Source organism: Scyliorhinus canicula, chromosome 10 (assembly GCF_902713615.1).
Source record: "Scyliorhinus canicula chromosome 10, sScyCan1.1, whole genome shotgun sequence".
Lineage (NCBI taxonomy): Eukaryota > Metazoa > Chordata > Chondrichthyes > Carcharhiniformes > Scyliorhinidae > Scyliorhinus > Scyliorhinus canicula.
In genome coordinates this window covers 153,664,288-153,678,610 of record NC_052155.1, presented here as the reverse complement: position 1 = coordinate 153,678,610, position 14,323 = coordinate 153,664,288, and the positions used below count along the sequence as shown (strand labels likewise).

General features: G+C 45.7%; 1 long non-coding RNA gene across 2 annotated transcripts in view; it reads right to left on the bottom strand.

The window, feature by feature from the left end:
• Window positions 1-1,935: 1,935 nt before the first annotated feature.
• Window positions 1,936-14,323, bottom strand: part of LOC119972723 — a 17,731-nt gene continuing 5,343 nt past the window's right edge. Inside the window, exons 1-3 of one of the 2 annotated variants that reach the window (XR_005462141.1) lie at window positions 3,695-4,819; window positions 3,432-3,574; window positions 1,936-2,558 (exon numbers count right to left, since the gene is read on the bottom strand). This is a non-coding gene — a long non-coding RNA (uncharacterized LOC119972723). Of the gene's footprint in view, window positions 2,559-3,431; window positions 3,575-3,694; window positions 4,820-14,323 lie in introns of those variants that run through there. The other variant, XR_005462142.1, reaches the window with a different exon arrangement.

The window sequence follows — 14,323 nt, the reverse complement described above, 5'->3', positions numbered from 1 at the left end:
CCAACTCTGTCTTCATACCTTTGCAACTGCCTTTAATTAAGTTTAGGACTTTAGTTTCTTACCCTGAAATGGAGTATGGAATTCTACGTTTCTTTTTTAAAAGTATTTTTATTCTAAATGTAACATTTTTACATTTTACAACAGTAACAAACCCACCCAACACATGAACCACCACTCCCCACTCCCCCCCCCCCCGCCATCCATATCGCTCGCAAATATCCTCCATCCCCGCAAACAGCCAGCTCATCTTAGACTTTGTCAGGTGCGCCCTGTACACCACCTTCTGTTATATCAGTCCCAGTCTCGCACACAATGTCGAGGAATTCCCACTCCACAGCACCTCACACCACAACCCCTCCTCCAGCGCTGCCCCAGCTCTTCCTCCCACTTAGCCTCCATAGATACCTAATCTCCTCCAAATTCCTTCCGGTGTTTCCTTTTCTTACCCTTTATGTGAACCACAAGCTGTTTCTTATATTGACCAAATGACCACACAACCAGTATGTTAGCTCAAAAACACAGTTTATTAATAACACAAGACTTGTATCTCTATGCAATAATAAATGTGGCTCCGTACTAAACTACACCTAACAACTAAGATGACCTTTACTTAACTTCGAGTGACCGACACTGTGCGAGGTAAGACCTTTATCCGGGTCCACGTGGTTGGTTGGAAGTTGTTGGGTTTGTCTCAGCTGGGCTCGTCCTTCAGGAATGGTCGCGGGTCTTTGAAATTGGTTTTCTGCTGCAGTTGGTCATGCACAGACAGGTCCCAATAGAGACAGATTTCTAGTGTGCAGGGTTTTTTTTATCCTTCGTCTCTTTCGCGCTCTTTTGTGCGGTACTTACTCCAGGTCCAAAGGATCAAAAGGGTTTTCAATCACCCTCATCGATCTCAGCCAGTTAGGGAGCGGATACCTCGATAGCTGGGCGGGTTTCAGCTATCATTGTCCCAGGCACATAGGCCTTTCCAAATAAGGGGGGTTGGCGCCGGTTAGTCTGCTACTGTTGTAACTCCTTGATTCAAACTCTATTGTCCTGGGGGAAATGGTGATCGACTCTTAATGGATACAAGTTTCAGCCAAGTCTGGTTTCTTTGCACAATGCACAGAGGCTGTGTACCTGTCAGTGTCCCAAATTGACCACAATTCCCATGGTCCTTTGCAGGTGGCCATTTTACATGTCTACATTCCGTCCTCTTGATCCTGAACGCGAAGCGTGGTGAATCACAGTCTTGATCCCGTAGTCTATCTTATTAAGCCGGCCAATGGTCAGTCAGTTCAGGTCCTACTCTACTCTGTCCTAAACGTACAATTTTACCTAATTCACTAATATTACATACATTCATTAAAACAATTCACCATAACTGGCTATTTTATATCCAAATTAAATTCATATAAATTAATTAAACTTAAATTCATACTAAATGGTTGGTTGCTAACTAAACTTTCTATGCTACACATGCTGTTGTTTTTACCTGAAGAACTGATCTTATAACACAAAATCTACAAAGCTTAAACAGCAGCACCACATTCTTTCGTCTTATCACATTTCATCGGTAAAGAGGTATAAATGGTCCATTTAGCAGAGGTTATCACAGTTTTGTACGTTGTACATTCTCAGTAGAGCTCTATTGGATTCCAAAGAGGGAGGCTCGAACTGTGTATATAGGGGGCCAGGAGGCTCCTGCCTTCCATTTACAGAGTTTGAATATGAGGGCTACACTATAGATTACTGCAATCAGGAAGAGGTTATGTATGAGAGTGGGAGGCAGCACGGTGGCCTAGTGGTTAGCACAACCGCCTCACGGCGCCGAGGTCCCAGGTTCGATCCCAGCTCTGGGTCACTGTCCGTGTGGAGTTTGCACATTCTCCCCGTGTCTGCGTGGGTTTCGCCCCCACAACCCAAAAATGTGCAGAGTAGGTGGATTGGACACGCTAAATTGCCCCTTAATTGGAAAAAATAATTGGGTAATCTAAATTTAAAAAAAAAGAAAAAAAAAAAATGTATGAGAGTGGGTTCAATTTTGCAATGCCTTCCCACCAGGTGGGGGTTTCTGTCTCTATCTCTAATAGTTGTTGTGTGGTATCCTGACTGGAGGTGGTCTGTGGGGTGGTGTGACTCGGGGCTGGCTTAGGTCCTACTCTGATTGTGTGTATTGCCAAATTATCTTTAGTGGGTGTCCCGGGGCAATTTTGTCCGATTCTTATTGTGTTCCCTGCAATTTTATTTAAACATCCAATTTCTGGGCACCCTTCATCAGTAAGTTCCCACCAATCTTCTGTTCCAGTTGTGCTAATGTAACATTCTGATGTGGACCCATTGGGCTTTATGTAAATTGTCCGTTGGTTATTGCACCCAAATACGACGCTTGTGTTCTTACGCACCCATAGGGTGCCACTCTCACATTCCCCTGCATCTGGGGGACGGTACCACAGGCCGCCGGGCTGTGGAAAGTCTTGGGTATCTTGTGCTTGGAGTCCGGTAAGTGCGGCAATTATCCAGACGGAGATCATGGGGGCTGGGTTCACCGTGCGGTGTCTGGTTTCCGTGTAATCCTAGGGAATTAAGCATAGTATCATGTCAGTATCGTTGGTTAATATGTGTGTGTGTTAGTCTCTCGCTTTTAGTTCCAATTTCCCTTTATGATTGTCACCATGTGTGACTCCTCCATTTTGTTTTAAAAACCAAAATTTGGACAGGTACTAATGCAAGTGTCTGAATTCAAGTGTCAAACAGCTTGTGTGGTCGATGCAAGGAGTGGGCGGCTGCTTTCTTCAACCATTCTCCATCTTTACTAGCAACCATGGGAGGTTGAGGCTTTGCTAAAGCAGCCGAATTTCAAGGCGGCCAGTTTTATAGAGTTTCGTCTCAGGGGCTCAGAGGTAGCAGCAGTGATCAGCAACCATTGTGTTTTAAGTGTAAATAGCATTTGGAAGTGACTCGAAGGGGTCTGAAAGAACAGTGGAAGAAAGAAGGGTTTAGATTTGGAGCGGAAAGGAAGATTCAAGACCTGCCCAAAGCAGCAAAGGGAGTTGTAAACCATTCCAGAGAGCATGATGAGAAACGTGGGATGCGTGTGGGCCGCTGCGAGAGAAGAATGAGTGGGATCCCCGGGTAGGGCGGGGATTAGTGCCGTTACTCCACTACCCGAGCGTGATTGACAGATTAATTTTGGGGCCCTCAGGTAGGGCGGAAATCAGTGCCGTGACTCCCTACATGGGTGACCGTGATGATCGGAAAGAATTTGTAGTCATATGGTAATGCCTTCAACTGCCAATGGTCAGTATACCGTGACTGGCAGTTGAATCAGAGGAGTAAGTATGGCTGCATAACCGAGTGTCGAGCAGACATAGATTAAAACCATGTGTTGGAGAGAAGAGGAGGTTACAAACAAGAAGACGGGCAGGCTCCATCAGAAATTTGGACACCTTAATTCTTAGGCAGCGTCCGTTTCTCATCATCTGGACACCTCAAATATTTGCGTGCATCACTTCCGTTAAATCATTTCCCAGAAGGGGCTTGTTGTGTTATGCTTCTTCATGTAGCATAAGCTGCTTCCTTGATGTATGCTCTGACAAAGGAAAGTTCAGATTTGGAGATAGGTTTAACACATTTATTGAACAGTTAACAATTCTCCTACTTGAGTTCGACTTTCCTGCTAATCTTGCTATAGTAACTCAGTCTAACTAACCAGTCTGCTCCAAACCACATGGTGGGTGTGATGCTTATGATCTTCCCCTGTCCTTCTCTCCGAGTGTCACCTGTGGAAAGAGAAAGAGCATGTGTGCCTTGTCCTTTTATATGGGTTACCTTGTGATAGCGCGTCCCTTGTGATAGTGTCACCTCTGTGTGTCTTGACTGCCCATTAGCCGTGTCCTATTCTATGTGTTCATTAGCTATATGTCTGCATGTCATGATGTCTCTGGGCTCCCTCTAGTGTTTACCTAGTTGTAGTGTATTTACATTAACCCCTTGTGTATTTACAGTGATGCATATCACCACAGGGCTCATCGCTTAAATCATCACCTTCTCCTGGTTGCCAGACACATGTCTGCAGGTTCCGGGCGGTAGCCGCATAGGCCTGTGGGTGGTCCGATTCGTCATGTCTTACCAACCTGTAGGAATTGTCACAGTGCCAGAGGGACTATCGGGGTTGTCGTGTGGCGGTGGGTAGTTGGGAACTGGTGTACTGGAAGTGGAAGCAACGTTGCTGGGAGCGGGCGTAGGAAGAGTAGTTGGGTGGGGACGGTCGTACAAGGGGTCGAGAAAAGGCGTTGTTCCGGGGACTAGGGTAGCTGATGGCGGGGAGTTAGTCAAATCCGGGAGGCTCTCATCAGAGTCAAGTTCGAGGTTGAAACCTGTGATTATGGGCGGAGCCGAGGGGAGAGTGTCGTCCCGGAAGGGGGGGGGTCGGGCTGAGTCATCAGTAGGCAGAGCGTCATCCTCTCCCATCACCAAGGCTAAGTTGTGATCCATGGAGTTTGCGTTGGTTGATGTGGAACCAGCCAGTCTTACCGTTGGGGTACGCTATCTTGTGCACAGAGGGGCTTACTTTGTCAGAGATGGAGTAGGGGCCTGCAAATTTAGGGGCTAGAAAGGAGCTGGGGTTATACAACGAAATCATAACTTGCTGGCCGACTGCATACTCTATGCGGTGAATCTTTTTGTCAAAACTGGCTTTACTTTGCTTTTTCCTCGCGCCTAGTCAGACAGCAGCAGCTAGTTGTGCCGCTTTAATGTTTTCTGTGACCTGTTGGACTGCTTTTTCATGGGTGAGCGCAGTTACAGCGGGATTCGCCAAATTGAGCCCCAATAAATATTCAATGCCTTTCATGGGTCTCCCTGTCATGGGGGGGGGGGTGAAACCTGTGGAACTGGAAACTGTTCTCGATTATCATGAGAGCAAAGGGTACCGCGTCCCAAGTGGAATTGCTCTGCTGTACCGTCTTCCGAATGGATGTTTTTAAAGTGCGGTTCATGCGCTCAACTATGCTGCTGGACTGGGGGTGCTAGGCTATGTGGAATTTCTGATTGATTCCGAAAATGGTCATAACATTTTGCATTACTCTGCCGGTGAAGTGGGAACCTTGATCTGACCCAATGCTGCGTGGAAGACCCCAGCACGTAACGATCTGTTAGGTCAAAATTTTAGCGGTGGCCTTTGCCGTGTTTGAACGTGTGGGGAATGCTTCAACCCATTTTGTAAATGTATCTATGATGACTAGCACATACTTGAAATCATTTCTACAGGGGGTGGGGGGGGGACCAATGTACCGTATATACTCGCGTATCCTTCGATCTCGCGTATCATGCGACCCCTAAATTTTCGTCCCCAAAACATGATTTTATGGTATACCTCATGTATCATGCGAGTGACTTTTTTGGAAATTAATTTTGGAAACTAAAACTTCCAAATGGTATCATTGTGTGTGGTTTCTGCAGAGTTGATTCTGCTGTGAAAGCTGTTCGCGATTCGAACAGCTTTCAGCTGGCTTTACTCGCGTTGTTCAGCCACTTGCCGTTTCCATTCATAAAAACATGAATGGAAACGTCAAGTGGCTGAACATCTTCCCATCAGAATGCTGTGGTCAAAATCTGAAGAGTAGTATTCTGATGGGAAGATGTTCAGCCACTTGACGTTTCCATTCATGTTTTTATGAATGGAAACGGCAAGTGGCTGAACAACGCTAGTAAAGCCAGCTGGATGCTATGTGACTTATCTTGGCCAGTATTTCACACCCGCGATTTTTGTACCTCGCGTATCATGCGACCCCCGAAATTTAGGCTTCAAATTAGGTGCTCAAAAGTCGCATGTTACGCGAGTATATACGGTACTTATTCTCTAGCTTATGAATGTTCCATTCAATTTACTCGATTGCCGCTTGCTACAAACACTCCACCTTCCAACAATCCTGCAAAGGTGTGGTTGTGGGCCTTTGCCTGAATTTACTTAATTGCGCATTTATTTTATCATTTTGAACATATATCAAATTCTCCAGGGATCTTTACAGTTTGACAATACAGTCCTAATCGCTCCTCATAATGCTGCTATCCCACCTCTGCTTAACCTGCTTCATACCTACTCCAAGGATATTATATTCCTCCTGTAAAAAGAGCACAATTGCGCACATTAGAATTCCGTGAAGGAGGCCAGAGGCTCAACAAACTGGAACAATGAGCTTAGATATACCCAGTGTTGATGCCAATGGTATTTCATTTCAAATAAATTTGCCAATTCCAATTAAAATACCAATGATCAGAAAACCTTCAATTTACTTTCTCCTTCACCCTTCTATTTCATAATTCACACACACACCTCCCCTCCCCCCACCACCAACAGCTGTCACTCTAGGTAGACAGATGGACTTCCAGGGGCGTGACCAGCTCCACCTAAAAGTAAAGAGAAAATGCTGGAAACATTCATCAACTTATTGCAAAGAACAGAAGGGTCAATGTTCCAGGAGTGAAAATGTGTGGCATAATAAGAGAAGCCAAGTGAACATAATTCAACAAGGCACAGAAGAAAAGGGTGGGGACAGAAAATGAAGAAAAAAATGTGTAACATGCTCGAGTCAAAAAAGATGAAGAAACTGACATTGACACAATTTATTAGGAGGCACAATGAGAGACATTGTACACAGGAGATACCAAGAGGTTAGGGAAAAGGCAGGTAGGGAAAAGCATGAAAATGGGAATAGACTGGGAGAATGAAAACAAAGTCAACCCCAAAGGAGAAGCACAGCCTCCAGAATGGTGCCTTTGTAGCTGCCAGACCTCAGAATCTTTGCAATCCTGCTTGTGTGTTTGCACCAAGTGCTTCGTTATCTGAAAATCTAACTGATGTTATCATTCACCCACCAATCTTAACTCCCGATTCTATGTCTTCAAACACTTCTTTCATCGTTGTTTCTGAATTGAAGAGAAGTAGTGAAAAACAACAAACTTGTTAACCTCCTTTTCTAATTACATCATGTTCTGACTCCTCGTCAACAACTCTGACTGTTGCTGTCTGCCCCACGTACAGATATCTTATGAGTCATCGCTCTCACCAATCTACTCCAATGTCTTTCAGCACTGCCATGAGCTTAATCCAATAAACCCGAATTAGTGCGTATTTAAAACCTACAAAACAAACATACACTTCCTGTCCATATTCTAAATTGCCTTCACTCACTAATCTTATAATGCTGATTGCTTCTTGTTCCTCTCCATGGAAACCAAATTGGTCATCTCTGTAGTTCTGTTCCTACCCACCCACTCTCTTTATTACAATTCTCAACACAACTTTTAAAAAAAAAAGTATTTTAATTGGGTTTTCACATTTTGTATTTCACAACTCATACGTAAAAACGAGCAGGAAATAATAGGAGGTAAAAAGCAAGCAGATGTCAGTGTAGATATTTGCATACAATTGCTTTCTCTCCTGCTATGGCCGTGTCCTGCCTGAGAATGGTGTGCCTTTGTTGCTGTTCCCAGTTTGGCATGGGCGCATATTTACAGATGTCTATTTAGTTTTAGTATTTCTCGATTTCCTTGTGTATCCTTCCCCACCGACCTCTTTCTTTTTCATCACTATCCCGTGACTCGCTTGTGTCTCCCCCCACCCCCTTACTCTATTGGCTGCTGGCTACGAACAGATCCTGGGACAAATTGGTGAATGGCTTCCACATCCTGTGGAAGCCCTCTTCCAACCCTCAGATGGCAAATTTTATTTTCTCCAGTTTGAGAAACTCCACCAGGTCGGGCAGCTAGTCTGCAGCCTTGGGTGGTGCTGCCGATCGTCAGCCAAGCAGGATTCTCCAGCGAGCAATCAGGGACGCTAAAGCACCAACCCCCCTCCCCATGAAGAGTTCTGGCTGGTCCGAGACCCCTGGGGTATGGCTTCACCCTCACTCCCACAACCATGGACAGAGCCTCAAAGAAAGGCTGTCCAGTACCTGACAAGTCTGGGGCAGGTGCAGAACATGTGGGTGCTGTTGTCCAGGCCTCCCTGGCACCGTTCACACTTGTCTCTGGAAAAGACCTACTCGTTCAGGTTTTTGTTAGGTGCACAATGTGCACCACCTTTAGCTGCGTTAAGGTGCGCCCTGCGAATATGGAGGTGGAGTTCGCCCTGTGCAGTGCTTCAGAGTCCTCCCCCTATTTCTATACCTAGTGTCTCCTCCCATTTTTCCCCACGTCTCATCCAGGGGGAAGCATACCTCCTCCAACAGCCACCTGTACAGGTCTCCCCAGTTTCCCTTCCCTTGGTCGCCCGCGTCCAGCACTTCTTCGACTAATGAATGTCTTGGTATCTGGGGTACGTCATTGTTACCTTATGGAGGAAGTTTTAAATCTGTAGGTATCTTGGTTCATTTCCTTTAGGCCACTGGAGCCCCTAGAGAGTTCCCCCAGGGTCGCTACTCTGTTGTGTGTGTCCATGTCCCTAACCGTCAGTGTCCCCTCATTCTGTCTCCACCTTTTGAAGGTGGCATCCATTATTGCGGGTGTAAACCTGTGGTTGTTGCAGTTGGGGGCCATGGTGGAAGTTTCATTTAGGCCGAAGTGTTGCCTCAACTGGTACCATGTCAGGAGAGAGGCTACTACCATTGGGCTTCTCGAGTGCTTGATTGGGGTGTGGGATGGGAATGCAGCTGTGACTAAGGCTTGGGGGGACGTCCCTATGCAGGAACTCTCTTCCATCTTCGCCCATCCCCTCACTCTTTCTGCTGTGGCCACCCAGTGGTAGGACTGTAGGTTTTGGAGAGCCAGGCCTCCTATGTTCCTTTTCCTTTGTAGGATCTTCTTTTGGATCCGTAGGTACCCCCTCCCACACCCACACAAATGCCATGTCTTTACAACTTCCATCAATTATAGTTTGAAAATAAGTTTTGTGGTTTATAAACTGTAAGGGCCATAATTGGTAGTAACGAGGACAAGCAAGGAAGGGCCATAGAAAATTGGATTTAATCTAATATCAAGCATCTTCCAAAGGTTTAATTTAAAAGGGCAAGTCTTGCAGGAGAACTCAAAGCCTTGATTTGTTCCTTGTGCTCCATCTGGGAGGACGGGAAAATTTCCATTGCCCGGGGCCAGCATGGGTGCAGGAAGTGTCTCCTGGAATCCCACGTTTCAGAGCTGGAGCGGCGATTGGAGACACTGTGGAGCATCAGTGAGGCGGAGAATGTGGTGGATAGCACGTATACAGAGGTGGTCGCACCACAAGCCCAGACTCCACAGGCAGGAAGGGCATGTGACCATCAGACAGAGCAAGAGAGCTGGGTAGGCAGTGCCACAATCTCCTATAGCCATTCTCCTGCAAAACAAATGTACCATTTTGGATATTGTTGAGGGGAATGACTTCCCAGGTGCAAGCAGCAACAGCCAAATTCGTTGCACCAAGGTTGGTTCTGCTGCAGACAGGAGGAGTAAAAAGTGGGGAATGCAATAGTTTTAGGGGATTTGATTGTAAGGGAAATAGATAGCCGTTTCTGTGGCCGCAACCCGACTCCAGGATGTTATGTTTCCTTCTTGGTGCCAGAGTCAAGGATGTCTTGGAGTGGTTATTGGACATCCTGGAGGGGGAGGGTGAACAGCCAGTGGTCGTGGGGCACATCGATACAAAAGGCATAGGGGGAAAGAAAGGGATGAGGTTCGGAAAGAATATAGGGGTTAGGAAGAAAGTTGAGAAGTTGTACCTCAAAAGTAGTGATCTCAGGATTACGCCCAGTGCCATGTGCTAGTCAGAGTAGTAGTAGTAGGATTTATCGTATGAACACGTGGCTGAAGAGATGTGCGAGTGGGAGGGTTTCTGACTGCTGGGGCATTGGGACCGTTTCTGGGAGAGGTGGGACCTGCACAAACTGGACGGGTTACACCTGGGCAGGACCGGGACTGATGTTCTTGGGTGGGGTACTGCTAGAGTGTTTGGGGAGGTTTTAAGCTAATATGGCAGGGGAATTGAACCTATGTAAGGATTCAGAGCAGGGGGAATTAAGAACAAGAGAAAAAAAACAGAAAGGAGAATAAGAAAATTGATAGGCAGAGAAATCAAGGGCTTGTATCAGATAATAACACTAAGAATAGTAGGGACGGGACAAGGTACATTAAGGTTTTGTACCTGAACGCGCGGAAAATTAAAAATAAAATGGATGAATTAGTTACGCAGATAGATGTAAAGGGATATGATATAGTTGGGATTATGGAGATATGGCTCCAAGGTGACCAAGGATGGGAACTAAACATTGAGGGCTATTCAGTTTTTAGGAAGGACAGACAGAAAGGAAAAGGTGGTGGAGCTGCATTGTTAATTAAAGAAGATATTGATACAATATTGAGGAAATATATTCGTACAAATTATGTGGAATTTGTCTGGGTCGAGTTAAGAAACATCAAGGGGCAGAAACATTTGTAGGGGTGGTATACAGACCACCAGTGGTAATGTTGGGAATAGCATTAGACAGGAAATCACAGATACACGTGATAAAGGAACATCTGTAATTATGGGTGTCTTTAATCTGCATACAGATTCGGTGACTCAAATTATTCACCGTACAATAGAGGAGGAATTTCTGGAGTTTATACGGGATGGTTTTTTTGGACCAGTACATTGAAGAACCAACAAAGGAACATGCCATCTTGTACTGGATGTTGTGCAATGAGAAAGGATTAGTTGGCAATCTAGTTGTGAGAGAACCCTTGGGGATGAGTGACCATAACATGGTACAATTCCTTATCAAGGTGAATAGGTAGTTGATTCTGAGACCAAGGTCCTGAACCTCAATAAGAATAACTATGACGGTATGAGGCATGAGTTTGCTATGACGGACTGGGAAACATTACTGAAAGGAAGGACAGCAGACAGGCAAACGCAGGCATTCAAGGAACGAATAGGTGAACTCCAAAAGGTGTTTATTCCTATGTGGCGCAAGAGTAGAAAGGGAACTGTGGCCAAACCGTGGCTTACAAGAGAAATTAGAAATAGTATTAGATTCAAAGAAGAGGTATACAAATTAGCAAGAAAAAGCAATGGACCCAAGGATTGGGAAAAGTTAAAAATTCAGCAAAGGCAGACTAAGGGAGTGATTAAGAAGGAGAAACTACAATTTGAAAGTAAACTAAACTAGCAGGAACATAAAAAATGACTGTAAAAGGTTCTATAGGTATGTAAACATAAAAAGATTAATAAAAACTAGTGTAGACCTCTTGCAGTCAGAAACAGGGGAATTCACGACAGGGAACAAAGAAATGGCTGAGGAACGAAATTCATACTTTGTTTCTGTCTTCACAAAGGAAGACAAGAATAATTTACTGGAAGTTCTGAGAAGCAAAAGTTTTAGTGAGGAGCTGAAGGAAATTAGTACGAGTAAATAAATGGTTTTGAGGAAATTAATGAGATTGAAGGCGGGCAAATCTTCAGGACCTGATAATGTTCATCCCAGAGTACTTAAGAAAGTGGGCCTAGAAGTAATAGATCCATTTTCTAGTCATTTTCCAAAATTCTTTGGACTCTGAAATGGTTCCTGCAGATTGGAGGATAGCGAATGTAACCCTGCTATTTAAAAAGTGAGGTGGAGAGAAAACAGGGAACTATAGACCAGTGAGCCTAGCATCAGTAATAGGTAAGTTGCTGGAGTCAATTCAAGGATTTCATACCACAGCATTTGGGAAACAGTGGTGTAATCAGACAAAGTCAGCACGGATTTCTGAAAGGAAAATCAAATAAAGCTCGACAAATTTACTAGAATTCTTTGAAGATGTAACTAGTAGAGTTAACCAGGGAGAACTGGTGGATGTGTGTTTTTGTTTAGACTTTCAGAAGGTTTTTGACAAGGTTTTGCATAGCAGATTAATATGTAAAGTTAAAACACATGGGATTACACGTAGTAATGGATAGAAAGCTGGTTAGCAGATAGGAAGCAAAAAGTTGGAATAAATAGGCCTTTTTCTGATTGGCAGGCAGTGACTGGTGGAGTACCGCAGGGATCTGTGCTAGGACCCCAATTGTTCACATTATACATTAATGATAATGACAAGGGAACAAAATGTATTATCTCCAAATTTGCAGATGATACAAGGTTGGGTGGGAGGGTGAGCTGTGAGGAGGATGCAGAGATGCTTCAGCGGGATTTGGACAGGCTGAGTGAGTGAGCAGATGCATGGCAGATGCAGTATGATGTGAGGAAATGTGAGGCTATCCCCTTTGGTAGCAAAAATAGGAAGGCAGATTATTATTTGAATGGGTGTAAATTGAGAGAGGTGGATGCTCAGCGAGACCTTAGTGTCTTCATGCATCAGTCACTGAAGGTAAGCGCGCACAAACAGAATTATCTGAGAAGGCATATTCTTGCTATGGAGGGAGTGCAGCGAAGGTTTACCAGGTCGATTCCTGGGATGGCAGCACTGTCACGAGGAGAGATCAGATCGGTTAGGATTATGTTCATTGGAGTTCAGAAGAGTGAGGGGGTATCTCCGAAAAACTTTCAAATTCTAACAGGATTAGACAGGGTAGATTCAGAAAGAATGTTCCCAATGGTGAGGGAGTCCAGAATTGGGGGTTATGGTTTGAGAATAAGGGGTAAATCTTTTAGGACTGAGGTGAGAAGAAATTTCTTCACCCAGTGGGGAATCTGTGGAAATCACTACCACAGAAAAGAAGTTGAGGCCAAAAGATTCTGTAATTTCAAGAAGGAATTAGATGTAGCTCTTGGGGACTTCCGGTTGCGGCCATGGAGGAATAGGTCGCACATTTGATAGCTCCCGCCTGTGACGGACTTTTGGACCTTTTCCACCATTTTCTTCCGGATTTTACGAGATAAATCGGTGAAGAGTGAGACAGTAAGGGGAAATTCCCCCTCCGGTGTATGGAGAATTGGACCACAAGTGGTGTGTGAGAAGACAAAGTCCTATAAGGAAGACACGTGCAGAGCTGGTAAAGCGGGAAAGCATGGCGGAGAAGCAGGGCCGTGGGGAGATGGCACAGTGCCCGGCGGAGCAGCTGGTGAAGTTTTTCGAAGATTGCTTCGCCAAGCTGAAGGACACGCTGGACCCGATTAAGACTTCGATTGATCAAGTTGTGCATAATCAAGAAACCCACGGGAGAGCGATCCAGGAGGGGAATAAAAGGTGTCCGAGCACGAGGAATACATAATCGTGCTGGAGACCAAGGTGGATATGATGAACGACCGCCAGAAAAGAATGCAGGAGAAGTTGGAAGACCTGGAGAACAGGTCCAGGAGGCAGAATCTGAGAATCGTCAGCCTCCCTGAAAGCAGTGAGGGATCGGATGCGAGGACTTATGTCACAGACATGCTGGAGAAGTTGATGGGGGCTGAGGTGTTCCCTCGGCCCCTGGAAATGGATAGAGCGCACAGAGCCCTCGCGAAGATGCCCCGAGCGAGCGAGCCGCCGAGGCCGATGGGGAGAGGGGCATCCTTGCCTCTCTCTTTCACCGATTCCTGGACAAGGAGCACGTTCTGCAGTGGGCCAAGAAAGAACGGAGCAACAAGTGGGAGAATTGTGAGCTGCGCATTTATCAGGACCTGGGCGCGGATTTGGCCAAGAGGCGAGCTGGGTTTAATCGGGCAAAGACGGCCCTCTTTAAGGGGGTGAAGTTCAGGATGCTGTACCCAGCCCGTCTGTGGGTCACATGAGGAACAGGACTTCTACTTCGAAACACCAGACGAAGTATGAACTTTTATGAAAAAGAGGATGGAGGCGAATTAAAAGACACTGAAGCCTTGGAGAAGTACTGTGGCGGTGATTTGTTGTGCTGGGTTGTATAAATATAAGTAGTACTATGTGTAATAAGAGGCTGTTTGGATGGCTAAAGGTAACTTTGAGTTTTGAATACTGATGAGAATGATGGTCCAACTGAGGAGTGCAGCAAGAGTCAAGCCCGTGGCACCACAGGTGGCTCAGGGACCCGGGATGGGGTGTGTAAGGTGTTAATCATGGGGATCATGTTGAGGGGAGCATGGGCTCATTGGCTGAGTAGCCTGTTAATCAAGATGGTCAGTATCCAAAACAGCTGTTGTTCTGAACAATAGCATTCATTGACTGAGTAGGAAGTGCCAGATTCCCCAGTCAGTCCTTTCTTACTTTTTTTGAAAATATTTTTGTTTGGTTTTTATCATTTTAACATTTTATACATGAAACAAAAGCCTACACACAAAAAACACCCTCCACCTCTACCAACCAACCCCCATATAACTCGAAGAATAACCCCATCCATCACAACCCCCCTCCCACACCACCTCAACCACCCCCCCAACCCCCACCACCCCCCACCCCCCCCCCCCCCCCCCCCCCCCCCCCCGCCCCCGCTCCCCCCCCCCCCCCC